Source organism: Schistocerca americana, chromosome 1 (genome assembly GCF_021461395.2).
Source record: "Schistocerca americana isolate TAMUIC-IGC-003095 chromosome 1, iqSchAmer2.1, whole genome shotgun sequence".
NCBI classification, from domain to species: Eukaryota; Metazoa; Arthropoda; class Insecta; order Orthoptera; family Acrididae; genus Schistocerca; species Schistocerca americana.
In genome coordinates this window covers 647609233-647626243 of record NC_060119.1, presented here as the reverse complement: position 1 = coordinate 647626243, position 17011 = coordinate 647609233, and the positions used below count along the sequence as shown (strand labels likewise).

The following is a 17011-nucleotide window of genomic DNA, read 5'->3' as shown; positions in this document are numbered from 1 at the left end:
ACAACCTTGCTGACGGACACCTTGCCCAATGACTCACCATGCTTTTGTATACTGCTAGGTCTCCGTAGATATTTTGCAAGTGCCTGGTCTGGTTTTCCTTCAAAAGAAACTCAATTACAGCCCTCTGCTTGGAACACACCTCCACTGTAGACACCAATTTGAAAGCTACCTATAGTACTGCGATCTATCAGAACTTCATGAAACTATAGGGGCTGCAGTAGGAATATTTCATGATGTCCCACAACATATTCCGCATATTTTCAAATGAAGTTGGCTGAGAAAAAAAAAAGTGTTACAATATTTTCTGAATGCACTCTTATATCGGAGAAATCATTTAGAGGGCACTAAGGCAACTAGCAAATGATAAACTTTTCTCCATCACACTGATCTGGTGCAGTGCCTATTTCATGTAGTTTTGCAAGTAGTTGAGTCAGTCCACCTACATAGACTGTGGAATAAAATTTTGGGAACTGTGTAAATTATTGTACAAAAATTAACTGTAAACATTGCTAGAAGTGCCATCTTCCTTAGAAATTGTCATATCTAAAATTACTCTGAGCCTGGTGCAAAATATTAGTATTTACCACAATAATTCCTAAAAGATAGTTAATTTGCACAAATCTGAAAGGGCCAAACTGCTAACAAATGGTTATTAAGAAGCTAATCCATTGATGGGTGAGCAGCTGTATGGTATATGGTGTATAGATGATTGTTGTAGGGACTATGTCTTCTTATATGCTTGCCACACCAGAATCAGTTGTCACCTGATATAAAATGGTGGCTCATCAGTCTTAGTACAGAGGTTCAGAATGAGGCTGTTCCTAAACGCCTCTGTAACCAGCACGATTCCCAAATAGTGAACCATATTGAGGATCTTCAAGTAAGAATGTCGAACTGACCCACAGACTCCATAACCATAATCAAGCATGGATAAAAGTGGAGTAGATGAAGTCACTGTTTCCCATGTCTTATGGGGTGCAATGCTTTTAGGTCCTTTAGGTGTGGTAACCAACCAAGTTTTTCATCAAAAATGAGGCCTTCGATTCTCACCTTTTTTTAAATGGTGTCCCTCATTTTAATTTCTGAAAGTTTAAAAACACAGGGTGAGAAAATTAAAAACCAGTATTGTTCACTCATTTCTCCAGCCTGTTAAAAGTTAGTTGCAACTGCTTTGTGGTAGCTGGGAAACTGTAAGAAGAGCAAACATTGAAAATCATCTTCAAATCAGGAGTACCATACAGGGCTCCTTACCATGGGCAGAATGTCATTAATGGTACTTAAAACACTACCTTATATAAAGTGATTTGATTGGAAATTACTTACCCTATATCCAGAATAACATAGAGACAAGAAGGAAAAAACAGCACAATTCAAAGACGAAAGCTCCACACATGAAGCTGCTTAAGCTTGGCACATGAAGTTGCTTAAGGATATTATGCCTCAAATGAGTGTAGTAGGCTCTCTCAAGATTGAAGAAGGCATGTGTTAGGTTATGGCTGCACAAGGACAGGTGCTAGCCACTTTCAACAAGAGCAGATTATCGATGGTAGATGGGTCTCAAGCTCTGTGGACCCAGATGAGGCACTGCTTGATCATGCTTTACAATCTTATCTGTAAAAGTGGTGAGGACAGTACCGTGATAACTACTTAGGCATGTACATCCTTCACAAGTTTGAGGGAAAAATTGGAACACCATCTTTCCATGAGTTTGGGAATTGTCCTAATTCAAAATGAAACCAAACACATCAAGTAGGGTTGTTTTAGTGTTTGGACTGAGATTCAGTAACATGCTGTAATGAAGGCTGTCATTGGCTAAGTGATGTATCAAATGCAACAGGCAATACTGAATCCAACTTTTTACTGAGAAAGGGCAAGTAACACACTCCACCATTAGTAGAACTGAGCCAAACCACCCCCTCTATACTATCATTCAATATTGAAGGATAGCTTGATGCTGACCTGGCAACAACAGTTACGCAAATAAAATACTCCACAACAGCCTGGAAAATACCCTCTTCACCAGTCTGAAGAATACCATTCTTCATTTCAGCAGCAATTACACACCTTTGTCTGAAATCCTCCTAATGGTCTCTGATACAATCAATAGCTTTGTAAAATCATTTAAGGAATAAGATGCCATTTTGCTCTCATGGCTTTGAAGATGAGGTTCTCAACTGATAGTCTCTCCTTGAACCTCTGCAGTGCCATACGTTTGTCTCTGATAGTGGGGCAATACTGCTGAAACCATGAGGCAACAGACTGTGTGTTAGTTGTCCTGAATATTATAGTACAGATATATCAGTGGTGTGAGAGATTGTGCTAGTGAGGAACTGTACATTCCTGGACACTGTTACTACATTCAAACACAGTCAACTGGCTGTACAGCATCTTAGTTTGCCTTGTTGGGCATCCATCTATGTGGCTTTCTTTCATCCACTGCTCTCCATAACAAAAAGGGTGATGGTGGAGAAAGGCTCTATGGAAGTGCTAAAGTGCACACTAATCATCTGCTAACAAGAGGCTCTCAACAACTCGACCCTTGGAGCAAATGGTACAAGAGCCCCATACCACATGATGTGCATTAAAATCCTCATAGAGGAAAAAATCCAGGGGAGGTTTGTGATAAGGATACTCAGTCTCTCTTGCTCAACTGGTTCATAGGGATATCAGCAGGAGGAAAATGCAGCAACTCTCCACAGCACACACCATGTAATAGAAACTGCTTTTAGACACAGGTTTACAATGACACACAAAGAAGGATATATGTCATCTGCAAAGATGGCTACTACTCCATCTATAGCTCTCATTCCACTTAGATCACCCCTTCTGTGAAAGTTACAATCCCATAGCACAGGATGTCAGGTAATGTAAAATGTAAAATGTATTTCTTGAAAAAATCTCAAATGATGACTCTGTGCTAGTAATCTGGCTTCCTCCTGTATTTTTCAAACACAGTTTATTTTTTGGTATGATGATACACAATATCAATAAGAAATTACCAGTTTTGGCCCTCACCATTCCCCTTCAGATCATAAGAATGATGATCTGAACATGGCCACTGATGGACAAATCTCCTTTGCCTGACAAAAAAAGGCAACCGCCCAAAAAAGGAGGAGGACATAAAATGAAAACTCACTCAATGAGAGAGTATGATATGTTATTTCAGTGATCATAAAATAAAGACAAATTTACAAAGAACTTGGCAGTATGAGATCACTTATCACCACAATGTTGCAGCCACTCCAGCCTGAATGCTTTGACTGATTCAGTTGGGAAGGGTGTCACAAATCTATTGTATCTTCTACTGAGGCAAGCCGGCATGCAACTGTTTTAACCGGTCTTTGATATCCTGGATACTGTCATTGGGACAGTCATGGGGATTTTTCTGACCATGGGTGTAACTCAACATCATGCAGGAAGTTCACGGAGATATGTGCCATGTTATTGGAATACATTGCCCTGTTGAAAAATGACACCATGATACTGTTGCACAAGATGAAACAATAAGGCTGCAGCATGTGAGCGATGTACCACTTGTGACGAAGCAAGCTGGGATATTTTTCCTTCCCCTCTTGTTTTGTCATCTGCCTAATTAAATTCGTTTTTTCATTTTTGAACTAATTACCATTAACATACATGAGTATTATCTGTATTTTCATAAAAGAGAAAGGTTGGCCCTCAGTTTTAAAGAATATTTTAACTAGTCCTAGTTAGTATCTTTTGTCATAGGGTGAAATCAGTAATTGTTTCGTAACTTAAATTCTACTGTTGACATATAAACAAATACAAAATCTGTACTAGTTATAAATATTTGGAGGAACAAATAACAGTATTCTTCAAGTATTTATTTGGCTCTATTCAAAAACATGTTAGCAAAGCCAGACCTTAATTAATTCCAAAGTATTTAACAGTTTTGTGAAAAGAATTGTTTACATTACTGTATTTGTTAATTTCATGACATAGTTCAGCTTAACCCTTGTAGTAGAAGAAACCAGTTTTTTTTATGTAATCAGTTAATTTAATGTGTTAAGTTTTAATTGTAATTTCTGTACATTTAACTTTGAACAATGTGTAGTTTCAGCACCTATTATTGTGATGATATATAAGGGCCCGATTTTTGGTCATCGCACAGACAGTCCATGGCCGAGTTTCAGATGAGGAACCTGTGTTGGTTAGAAAGACAACAATGCATCAACTTAACAGTGAAATAAGTGTTACACCAATAGGCCGTGTGTTAAAGCAATGACAGTGTCTGTTCAATTCATTTGAAAGACTGAACTGTATGGTTAAGCTTTTACTGCTTGTTGATGTTCAATAGGAACCTATTGCAGCAGTATGTGGATGTTTGCCTGCTAACTATTAATGAGACTTATGGGAAGTTAGAACAATAGTGCACTGGCCATATTAAATGTGTATATGGGGAGGGGGGGTTGTGAAAAGTGAAAGTAAACTGCTGTGAAACACAACTGTGCCTCTGTCGGCTACATTGTTTACAGTAGAAAGTACTTGCACTTACACCCCCTAATTTTTCAGCCAGTATGTCGACACTGAGGACAATCAACGAATAAATAAAGCAGGGCGAGCCATCGCACAGTACGCTGTCTAACTTCCCTCAGTCACTACCAGGTGTGACATCAAAAGTAACACTGCTGTGCCTCTCCAAAACCTTGGAAGATGGGGAAGTCTTCCCAGGTCACCGCAATACTTGTCATCAATGGCCATACAAGGTAGTACAGAACTGGGATTTATTGCTAAAAACAGTACAATGCCATTAGTCTGCAGTCCATGCTTCCCAGTTATGGCATCACTCCAAATGCAGCCACTTGTATTGTGGTGTTAATGACACCCTATGCATGGGATGCCAGTTCTCTAGACTGGCTGCTGCTAGTCTCTGATCAATGGTGTGGGGTGATACAGAATGTTGCAGGGAGAACACTACCGCATTACTTGTTCTTAAACGGCAGGGACAGACGCGAAGGGTTACAGTATGCTCAGTGCACAATACAATGACCCAAATTTGTGGCAGTCGGTCCAGTCAGCCTTGGTGGACTAGAACCTTGATGACATCAACATGCAACCTGTTATCAGGCCACCGTCAAATCCAAATGCCCCACAAATTATGGACACGGCACGACTTGACCTGCTGGCCATGTGGAGATCCACAATGAGACCTGTTCAGACTCTCTCAGGTGCAAATAATGCTGTCTCACATGAGCATGCGGCATCTCTGTATTCTCCATGGTGATTGTTCAACATCTGACACTGTTCATGCTCCCTTACATATTCTACCAGCCTTGTAACACCACTAAACATGAACAGCATTAATGTAATCTGCAGCCAGCCTACCTGTCATAGACAACTGAAACTCTAATTATTTACACATCTACCATTGGTGCATAGGTGTATAAAGTTATATTGATATCCGACAATGTCTCCTGGGGACTGAAATTGTGTGGGATTGTGCCAAAAAATAAACTATTTTCAAAACAAGCATTTCAACAATCACTTATATCTCCAGTATGAACAAAATGTCAATCTTTCCTCTTGTATGTCCTGAACTCATTTATATTCCACTGTAAAATGGAGGCCATCTTACAGTGAGGTTTTGAATTTTCTTTTCACCTATCTTTCCATCAGGATAAGTATGCTGCGACAGGAAAGGATTTTTGGATGGGCTTGTTAGTTGTCTTGGGAAGATTTCAATGATCATAGTGTTTGTATTTGTATCTGCATCAGATTCAATTCTTAAGCCAAGTGCAGCATGGTTTAATGCTTTGTGCTATTTCTTTTCATTCTCAACCCCCTCAATATAGCTTTCTCGTTCAATGAAAATGATAATGGCTTAAGCATTGTGAACACACTGATTAATTTTGGCCTATATGACAGTAAGGATGAATTTCTGTCTTGAGAGGTAAGTCTGTCTGCAAACTTTGATGGTTGTGTAGGGGAGAGATGATAATTCGTTTTATGGAAACTCCAGTATTGCAATTCCATTTCCATGTGCAGGTATTTGTGGCAGCTATAGTTGGCAAAGTATACATTGAGGAATCACTTTCATGCATTGTTGGTATGGTCAATTACATTACAAATCTAGACTGTCCCTGACACACACACACACACACACACACACACACACACACACACACACACACATATATATATATATATATATATATATATATAAAAAGAAAGATGATGAAACTTACCAAACAAAAGCGCTGGCAGGTCGATAGACACACAAACAAACACAAACATACACACAAAATTCTAGCTTTCGCAACCAATGGTTGCCTCGTCAGGAAAGAGGGAAGGAGAAGGAAAGACAAAAGGATATGGGTTTTAAGGGAGAGGGTAAGGAGTCATTCCAATCCCGGGAGCGGAAAGACTTACCTTAGGGGGACAAAAGGACAGGTATACACTCGCACACACACACATATCCATCCACACATACACAGACACAAGCAGACATTTGTAAAGGCAAAGAGTTTGGGCAGAGATGTCAGTCGGGGCAGATGTACAGAGGCAAAGATGAAGTTGAAAGACAGGTGAGGTATGAGCGGCGGCAAATTGAAATTAGAAATTAGCGGAGATTGAGGCCTGGCGGATAGCGAGAAGAAAGGATATGCTGAAGGGCAAGTTCCCATCTCCGGAGTTCTGACAGGTTGGTGTTATGGGAAGTATCCAGATAACCCGGACGGTGTAACACTGTGCCAAGATGTGCTGGCCGTGCACCAAGGCATGTTTAGCCACAGGGTGATCCTCATTACCAACAAACACTGTCTGCCTGTGTCCATTCATGCGAATGGACAGTTTGTTGCTGGTCATTCCCACATAGAACGCTTCACAGTGTAGGCAGGTCAGTTGGTAAATCACGTGGGTGCTTTCACACGTGGCTCTGCCTTTGATCGTGTACACCTTCCGGGTTACAGGACTGGAATAGGTGGTGGTGGGAGGGTGCATGGGACAGGTTTTACACCGGGGGCGGTTACAGGGGTAGGAGCCAGAGGGTAGGGAAGGTGGTTTGGGGATTTCATAGGGATGAACTAAGAGGTTGCGAAGGTTAGGTGGACGGCGGAAAGACACTCTTGGTGGAGTGGGGAGGATTTCATGAAGGATGGATCTCATTTCAGGGCAGGATTTGAGGAAGTCGTATCCCTGCTGGAGAGCCACATTCAGAATCTGATCCAGTCCCGGAAAGTATCCCGTCACAAGTGGGGCACTTTTGGGGTTCTTCTGTGGAAGGTTCCGGAGAACTTGCCCTTCAGCATATCCTTTCTTCTCGCTATCCGCCAGGCCTCAATCTCCGCTAATTTCTAATTTCAATTTGCCGCCGCTCATACCTCACCTGTCTTTCAACTTCATCTTTGCCTCTGTACATCTGCCCCGACTGACATCTCTGCCCAAACTCTTTGCCTTTACAAATGTCTGCTTGTGTCTGTGTATGTGTGGATGGATATGTGTGTGTGTGCGAGTGTATACCTGTCCTTTTGTCCCCCTAAGGTAAGTCTTTCCGCTCCCGGGATTGGAATGACTCCTTACCCTCTCCCTTAAAACCCATATCCTTTTGTCTTTCCTTCTCCTTCCCTCTTTCCTGACGAGGCAACCATTGGTTGCGAAAGCTAGAATTTTGTGTGTATGTTTGTGTTTGTTTGTGTGTCTATCGACCTGCCAGCGCTTTTGTTTGGTAAGTTTCATCATCTTTCTTTTTAGATATATTTTTCCCACGTGGAATGTTTCCCTCTATTATATATATATATATATATATATATATATATATATATATATATATATATAAACAAAGATGATGTGACTTACCAAATGAAAGTGCTGGCAGGTCGACAGACACACAAACAAACACAAACATACACACAAAATTCAAGCTTTCGCAACAAACTGTTGCCTCATCAGGAAAGAGGGAAGGACAGGGAAAGACGAAAGGAAGTGGGTTTTAAGGGAGAGGGTAAGGAGTTATTCCAATCCCGGGAGCGGAAAGACTTACCTTAGGGGGAAAAAAGGACGGGTATACACTCGCACACACACACATATCCATCCACACATATACATGAGGCAACAGTTTGTTGCGAAAGCTTGAATTTTGTGTGTATGTTTGTGTTTGTTTGTGTGTCTATCGACCTGCCAGCGCTTTTGTTCGGTAAGTCACCTCATCTTTGTTTTTATATATATATATATATATATATATATATATATATATATATATATATATATATATATATATATATATATACCTTTACAAATGTCTGCTTGTGTCTGTGTATGTGCGGATGGATATGAGTGTGTGTGCGAGTGTATACCTGTCCTTTTTTCCCCCTAAGGTAAGTCTTTCCGCTCCCAGGATTGGAATGACTCCTTACCCTCTCCCTTAAAACCCACATCCTTTCGTCTTTCCCTCTCCTTCCCTCTTTCCTGATGAGGCAACAGTTTGTTGCGAAAGCTTAAATTTTGTGTGTATGTTTGTGTGTCTGTTGACGTGCCAGCGCTTTCGTTTGGTAAGTCACATCATCTTTGTTTTTAGGTATATATATATATATATATATATATATATATATATATATATATATATATATATATTTGCTTCTAAATATGGCATCCTCCTTGTGTCTCTATTCTCTTGATTGTCCTTTTCATCCGGAGACACTTAACAGTCACAGCTCCAAAGAGCACAGTTACCTTCACAATTCATACAGAATACAAGAGCTTAAGAAGAGTCCCTATCTTCACGAGCAGTGTATCTAATTTTTCTCACAGTGTACATGCTGCTAACCTTGAAACAATACAATGTGTTAGGAACATATTGTCTCACGTTCATGCAAATGACCCATCTGTTATTTGCTGAGGCAATGTTCAAAAACTGGAAGTCACAACAAATCCAGGTGTCTTCCCTGGTCAACACACTCTAGCTTAATTATATTTTCAACTTCCATCATGCCAACATATTCTCACTCTTCCTTCAGTTCCTGCAAATTTACATTCATTAGGTCTTTGCATGATGCACATGCTAGAATTTAGAGTGTTGTGTAGTTCAGTCACAACCATATAATCACCTAACACTTTTGCTTTTGCACCTATTCAACTTAATGTGATGTACCAATTTCCACCATTAGTGTTCCATTCCTCAAGTGCTTGAAAGATTTCAGTGTACCTGCTAAGTGTGACAATTTTTCAAAATTTACTTCTTATCTTTTAATAATAAAAACACACTATGAGAGATGTAAAGTTCCTTGTTGCTCATTGGCCATCTTTTCTGAGCTGATCCTAACAGTGGGGTTTTCTGAAGTCCTTTTTCTCGAGTGGGTTTTACGGTTTCCAGATAGTATACCCATCCCAATGAGAACGTGTTTGTACATTGAACTGGATACCGTAGTACTCCCGCGAGCAGCTGGAGATAGGTTAATTCAGACAGAACCCTATAAATTTGACAAATTTTACATAACTGACGACACGTCGCATGATGGACACTGAAACACGCACAGCGCTTACACTTACATTTGGCTTGGGGTGCTCACCACTCCCCAGGTAAGAAACTACAGGTTCACCACACCTCATCTCAACCAACAAAGACTGAGGCCCCTGAAGTACTCACCATTTGGAACAATGCAAGAAGTATAAGTGACTTATCGAATGCCAAACTCATAACAAGCAATGCCTCCCCTTCTCCCCCCAAAGCGCTTTCATCATTTGAGGAGAACACTAATAGTGAAAAACTGTAGCTCCATTACACAACCCTTTCTATCCTAATTTTCAATTTTATTTTTATTTTTTGTAGAACATTTTCCTCTCCACAATTCTGAATATCTTACATTATTTTACTCAACAAGCTTCCTAGGTTCATAAACGCAATAAAGGTAACCTGATGTTTCTTTTCTTCCTGCTATTGATTAGCATAATGTTAGAAATGCTTCTGAGGTACTTTTATCTTCTCTAAAAACAAATTGATTTTGATCCAGAAGCACTGAATTCTTTTTCCTATCTTCTCAACAATTTTAAAATACGAGGTGTTGAACTATAAAAAAAACACACAGATAGCTTGGAGGAAGGGGGATACTGAAGGGGTACTGGTCTGAATCGATGAGAAAAGGAATTTATGGTACAACTTAACTAAAAGGAGCTTATAATGGTAGAACACTTTCTGAAGCACCATGGAACTTGGTAATGAAGGGAAATGGAGGGCGGGAGGGGGTGAAAACTGTAGGAGGAGGCCAAACTCTAACTACAGGGAGCAGTATCAGTTGGATGAGGTCGTACTAGTGACACAGAGCTGTAAAGACTTGCACAGGATCGACAGGTGGAGAGCTGCATTAAACCAGTCTTCAAGCTAAAAACCATAATAACTGCTCATGCTTTCTTCAGTTTGCAAGAAACCTGATAATTTGTCTCCTATTCAGAGATTCTGAACATCAGATCCTTCTCAACTTTAAACCCTTCATCTCTCAGACATCTCAAAGGCACATGATGCAGTAACTTACATTTTCTATTGCTCTACCAAAATTCTAAGCATCATCCTTTTTGTTCATACCAGTCTTGCTATCTTCTTCTGTCATACTCTTGCACGGTTATTTCCTTTGAACAGTCACTCAGTGAACTCCTTCCATGGTCTGATGTTTCCTTTGGAATTATGAATGTTTTTTGCATCTGTTAAATTTTAAATCTTTTCTTCTCATTTCCCTGAAATTATGTGGTACTGATTTTTTATAATTTGTTGTAATTCATAAATAATAGCTTTCAAATATCAGTCACAATCAGAAAAAGAGGAAAGTGGGGGTGAAAATATCAGCAATCTCTGTAAACGACCAGCAAGATTTCCCCACAAATCAGAACTGTGCTATCTGTCCATAGAGAAAGAGAGTGATCCCAGCTTTGAACAGCAACTGATTCAAAGATAATAAAAGGAAATGTTTATGTTTTTCAGGACAGACCCTTCAATCACAATGTAACAGGTCAGAAACAGATGTGTACGGTACCTTTTCAAGACTACTATTTTGGGATATGGAGGGAGTGAGGGGTTGGGGTGGGGGTGGGGAAATGGTACCATACATACTAAGTTTTTAATGACATTTATTTAAAGCTCAGCCTGAAAACTCTAATACCATGTTATGGTAGTACATATAGATAGCGTATAATGCCTGCTACTGTCAGGAATTTGCTTTACTTTTGGGAACTATACAATCATTTAAATTACAAATTGCACACATTTTCCTGCATTTTATAATACAGTGGAAACCATTCATACTGTTTATGAAGCATCTGTAATATAAAAGATGGACCATAAATATCTATTGTAGATGCAATCATTGTTAAGAAGAGATATGCACACATGCAGACTGCATAAGTAGAAAGTAGGTCAATGACTATCATGGCACGGTGCTGTTTGCGCTCGGATGCTGGGCTTGCTACTTTAGGCACCAAGAAATTGGAAAAAGAAGACTTAAATGCTTTTGAATTTGCAGATAACTTCATCATTTGGGCTGAAACCAACATTAAGTTACAGAGGAGATTGGATCTGTGGGACCACAAAGTTCAAAGTGTTTGAGTTAACTGTGAGCAAAAGCAAAACAGTGGCAATGCAAATAAGTAAAGCACCAACTTCATGTAATCTAGTTTCTCCTTCTAAAATAATCGATGTTTCAACCCCTCTGCTAGGATCTTCTTCACAATGTTATGGTGTCCACTACTGCAGTATTCTAGCAAAAGTGGACACCATAACATCCTGACAAAAATCCCAGCAGAGGGGTCAAAATGTTGACTATTTTAGAAGGAAATATGACAGGGCCTAAAAGTGTTCAAGAATTTATAAATAAATGGAGATTATGATTAAAAGCAACAGCCATTTGTTGTTGCAACACCTTGGACCTGTTAATCGGAAATCAGAAACAGGAACGAAGAAGATACCCTAGACAATGAGACAGCCATAGTGAGACAAGTAACATTTACCTGCTATTCTAATGTTTATTCCCTTCAAAAATTACTGAAACATTAACAAAACTAGAACAGTCAATTCAAATTAGTAAATTTTGCTTCTGTGTATCCATGAACATTTTTGGCGGAGAGGGAGTTACCATTTCAAAATAAATTTGTGAAGTTCTGTGTTAAATAGGACTACTTCTGTCTCCTAAACAACACGGAAATGTCAACACTGACCAACCAGTAACCAGTAATTGTTTTTGTCTACTTTCAATCTTCCAACTGTATGCCACAGTAGTTTATCACAAAGATTGTCTTGGTAGCCAGTTAGACTACTTTCTGTTACAAATATATTACACGAGCAGTATAACACAGTTGTTGGCTGGGTTACCTCTCACAGAAAGGACTGCAAAACCTAACAGCCTAATATGAACGAAGTGCACTAATGTAGTAAATAGTTGTGTGGGAAGTCTTTCACATGGAAATTCTATGCCTTATTTTATGTTTGCTTTTTTTAAAAATGTTTTCAACTGTACAGGGGGGCATCACCGAATTCATGCAAATTTAAATTTCCAGCCAAATTATTCTGCAGTTATGGATTGTCACTGGTGCTTCTGTGAAGAAGAAATGGTGTGTGTGTATGTGTGTGTGTGTGTGTGTTTTTTTTTCTTTTTTTTACAGTGTTTGTAAAAGACTCCTCCTAGTGCTTCCCTTGCCAATCGCTTGAGCGAAATGCGACACTGCATAGCCACAGCAGTGAATTCATTAACATCAGACATGCTTGCAAATGAACGTGACAGGTTTGAATATCACCAGGATATTTGTCATGCATCTAGTGAAGGACATACTAAACAATTGTGAAAGGTAAATGAAAACTTTTATCCTAAGTGTATAAAAGTACCCTAAAATTGAATGTGCATGCCTATGAAATATATATCCTTCTAAAATCAGATTATTCTTTTGAAAATAAATCTTTTTCGTCCTACACGCAATTTAATATTTACTCCAAGTTTCTACCATCATTCATTTAGAAGATATATTCTTGTGAAATCACAGGAACCTTTTTGAAATATCATGTACTTAATATTTTGCAAATATAATTTTGTTTACACCTTAGAGACTGACGCACAGTATTATAACACCAGTACAGTGGAAGCTCACATAGTGGGCATACTACGTTCCAGAATCTTACTCATAGTGCAAAACACTTGTTAAGCAAAAAAATTTGTCTCATGTAAATTAATGTAAAATACAATGATGCATTCCATGCAGAAAGAAATTTTGTAGTAATCGTAGCAACTGCTTCATTGGGATGACGATTTTCAGTCTACAGTGCAACTGATTCTCATGCTTTCAGCATTTCTCTTATTGCACCAGAAGATTGCAGCCCTTTGCTGTTACCATTTCCTGCTCTTCCTCCCCCTCCTCCTTCTCCTCTGAAGAAATCCTCTCCACAGCTTCCTGTTGTGAAACACACTGCAACTCCATAAGCTCTTTGGTGGTCATTTCTTGGCTGTGATCGTTCACAAGCTCATTGGTAGCACTGTTATCTACTTCTATTCCCATACTCTTGGCCAAAGACACAATCTCATTGACTACAGGCTCCACAGATACTGACTCAAATGCATCAAGGGCCACATTCGACAATGCACTCCAGCCAAAGCTTCTTCCTAGCAGAAGTGAGAGTTCTCTTGGTAACCCCTTCCCACGCCATTTTGATCATCTTGATGCAGGCAAATGATGTTTAAGTGGTATTTCCAAAACTATCTGAGAGCAAGATCAGTAGCTTCAGTCAACTGAAAGCAATGGTTGAAGAGCGTTTTAGTGTAAAACTCCTCGTCCATATGCTGGAGTAACGGAGTGGTGTTGGGAGGCAGAAATTATATCTTGATGAATTGAAATTCTTCAAGGAGGTGGTCTTGCAGACCTGGAGAATGGGCAAGAGCATTGTCCATAACAAGCAAGACATGGAGTGGCAGATTCATCTCAAGCAAATATTTTTTCACCAAATGACCAAACACTTCATTGATCCAGTCACCAACAAGATTGTGTGTCACCCAAGCCTTATTGCTGGACCTCCACATCACATTTACCCTGCTCTTCTGGACTTTACACTTCTTGAAGACTTGTGAGGTTTCTGAATGGTAAACGAGCAGTGGTTTAATTTTCAAATTGCCACTTGTATTGGTACAGAATAGCAGTGTGAGATGTCTTTCATTGGCTTGTAACTAGACAATGCATTCTCCTCTGCTGTTAAAAGGTACACTTCCGCATCTTTTTCCAGAACAGACCCATCTCACCACAATTGAATACCTGTTGTGGTAGATAACCCTCAGAATCTATGAGCATCTTGAAGTTGCTGATGAAGTTCTCTGCTGCCTTTGTGCCAGAGCTGGCTGCTTTGCCATGCCTCACAATGCTGTGGATGCCGGCTGTTCTCTTTAACTTCTCAAATCACCCACTGCTTCCACTTCTTGGGCTGCTGATGATCCCTGTGTCATTTTAATGAGGTTGGCAATAATCATTCTCACCTTCTCACAAATAGTGTCACCTTCCAACTGCTTTTCATTTATCCACTTAAGAAGCAAACTTTCAACATCATCCAGAATACTAAACCTTTGTTTAGAGACTCCTGTCACTCCCATTGAAGCATCCATCTCCTTAACGTTGTCCTTGTTCTTGAGGATAGTGCAAATAGTTGATGTAGACCAATGTTAAGTGTGCGCTACATCAGCAATGCTCACACCATGTTTGCACTTTTCAGTGACTTCACGTTTCATTTCAAGGCCATTTTCTTTCTCTTTTGGTCGTCTCCTTGTGGCTGTGATGTCACACTAAATCACCACCACTCATTATGCGAAACATCGCTCATTAAGGGGGTCATTTTTTTACAATTTGTCTTGCTCAATATGCAGATTGCACATTATGGGAGGTGCTTGTTAAGCAAGATTCCGTGGTACTGGTGTGGGGTGTTGGAAACACATCAAGGTTTGAATTCCTCATAATGTCACATTGTGAAAAAATATCTATGTTGCAATATTGTTCTATTAAAGTCTTGAACTCTTTCAAGGTTCATAGACTTTCTACACATTGGTAATATTAATGTAAACATTAACACTACAAACAGCAATAAAAAAATAGAAATATTTCATTCTTTTCATGTTCAGTTGATGTATATCTATTAGTTCTGCCAAGTTCAATATTTTCTACATTATTTTATGTTTCATTCTGAATCAGAAATATGTTATTTATTGAAAAAGTCTTTTCATATTGTAACGATATGACTTAGACACAGTTTTTGTAGCTTTCACACAGAAAATTTTTGTTTTCACTTCTTTACTACTTGGGCACTTTGTACATTTTCCCTTCTTGTTTTTTTTCATCATCCACATTTATGTTTGCAAGTCCTGGTCTTTCTGCTGAAAGAGCTTAGTTTTTCATCTTCTTGTGTTGTCATCTTGGACAGTTACTGTTCAATGGATTTGGGTAGGGATGTCGTCACTGCTCTGTTGTGCGTAAGTGATTGTGAACTCTTCTCCTAGTTCTCACATATCTTCTGGCCATATTCCTTGTAAATATTAGCTAAATATTTATTTCAGGAATATCCAGGATATGGAAAAGTGTTGCAGCGTCTTGTTTTTCCTGATGTTGACTAGATGGCACACCATTCATCAAATGTATTGCCTCCTGTTTCTGCGGAATTTTACATTGTGATAACTCCAGGCTTCTTTTGCACTCCTATGCTATTATCTATTTCATTGTCAAAAAGCATAGATGAAAGAAGTATTACGTTCTTGTTCTTTTGTGGCACATACAAAACAACTGCCAAATGCTTTCGAAATCCAAATACGCTACTGTTTACTTCAAATTGCTTCATATTCATAAATACAGAGGGAAGTTCAGTCACAGTAATAAATTCAGAAGGAAATTCAGGTGCTACAGTGGATAGACAATTAGTCGCTTCCAAAGAAAAGTGTAGTTTTTCCCATGTGTAGTTCTTTTTACAGTTAGCCTGGAACAGTTCTAATAGTTCCCGATTTGGTGCAAGTTTATCTATTTTCTTTTTCCCTTGCCTGACTTTAATGCCATAAAGCTATGAATCAGAACAGCAACCAGTACAAACTCTTTATAGTGTGAAATGTCTCAGTTACAAAACCACATGTGGGCAGATTTCCTCTAGATGCTACTTATGTACACATTAGTACAGCCAAATATTTTTTCAAACATCCCTTCATCAAAAAACAAAAGGAACTACTCTAAATTTGGTTTTGTAATTCTGGCTGCACCTCTCGACCTGGCAGATGAATAATAGTATTTTGAGGTTATGTCCTTACATTCTTGGTGGAGGGTTCTTCATTCATTTTGTTGTTCCATCTTTTCCCATGTAGGAATTGTTCTTTTCAAAGCTTATTTCATTTTCACTACCACCTGCTGTCTCTGTATCAGTTCCATGCTCAGTTCTTCGGACTAACCAGATGTTTCCAAATTTTAATTTATAATACATTTCTAACTATTTCAACTTCAAGTAATCCCTGTATTCCTTTCTCATTTTTTCATATGTACACATACTGTAGACTTAGTTGTTAACATGGAGTGACAGAAAGCAAACTGACTCCAAGACTTAATTCACTTGGAAAGCAGCTATAATTGAGGTACTAAATAACAATGTGTCCATTTAATGTAACATGAAATGTGATGAAAATGAAATGACTGTAAAAATTAAAAAAAAAAAAAAACTGACACTTGGGATTATTCTGATTTTTGTTATATCGCGGTTGTTGCAGAGTGTCCTGAACACCCCAGTGTACGTTTCTGGCAACGAACAACAATGATTAATGAAATTTAGCATATTCTAATTTAATTATTTACCTAACTGTTAGAAAACTAACAGGAGTTTTAGAGAATTACGAAAATTTAAACTAATAATATGAGCAGTTTTTAGTGTGTGGGATGTTCACAGCACCCCCTGCTAACACTAAGGGTTAAAGAAACTTAAATTGGTGAAGATTTTCACGATGCACTGTACGCAAGAATTACTTTCAGTTTTTTTAATTTCTGGCATGCAGTGCATGTAACTTCGAAAATAATCAGT

General features: G+C 38.9%; 1 protein-coding gene across 1 annotated transcript in view; it reads right to left on the bottom strand.

Annotated features, from left to right (window-relative positions):
- Positions 1–17011, bottom strand: part of LOC124607917 (cleft lip and palate transmembrane protein 1-like protein) — a 161191-nt gene that overhangs the window by 71399 nt on the left and 72781 nt on the right. The window lies entirely within an intron of this gene.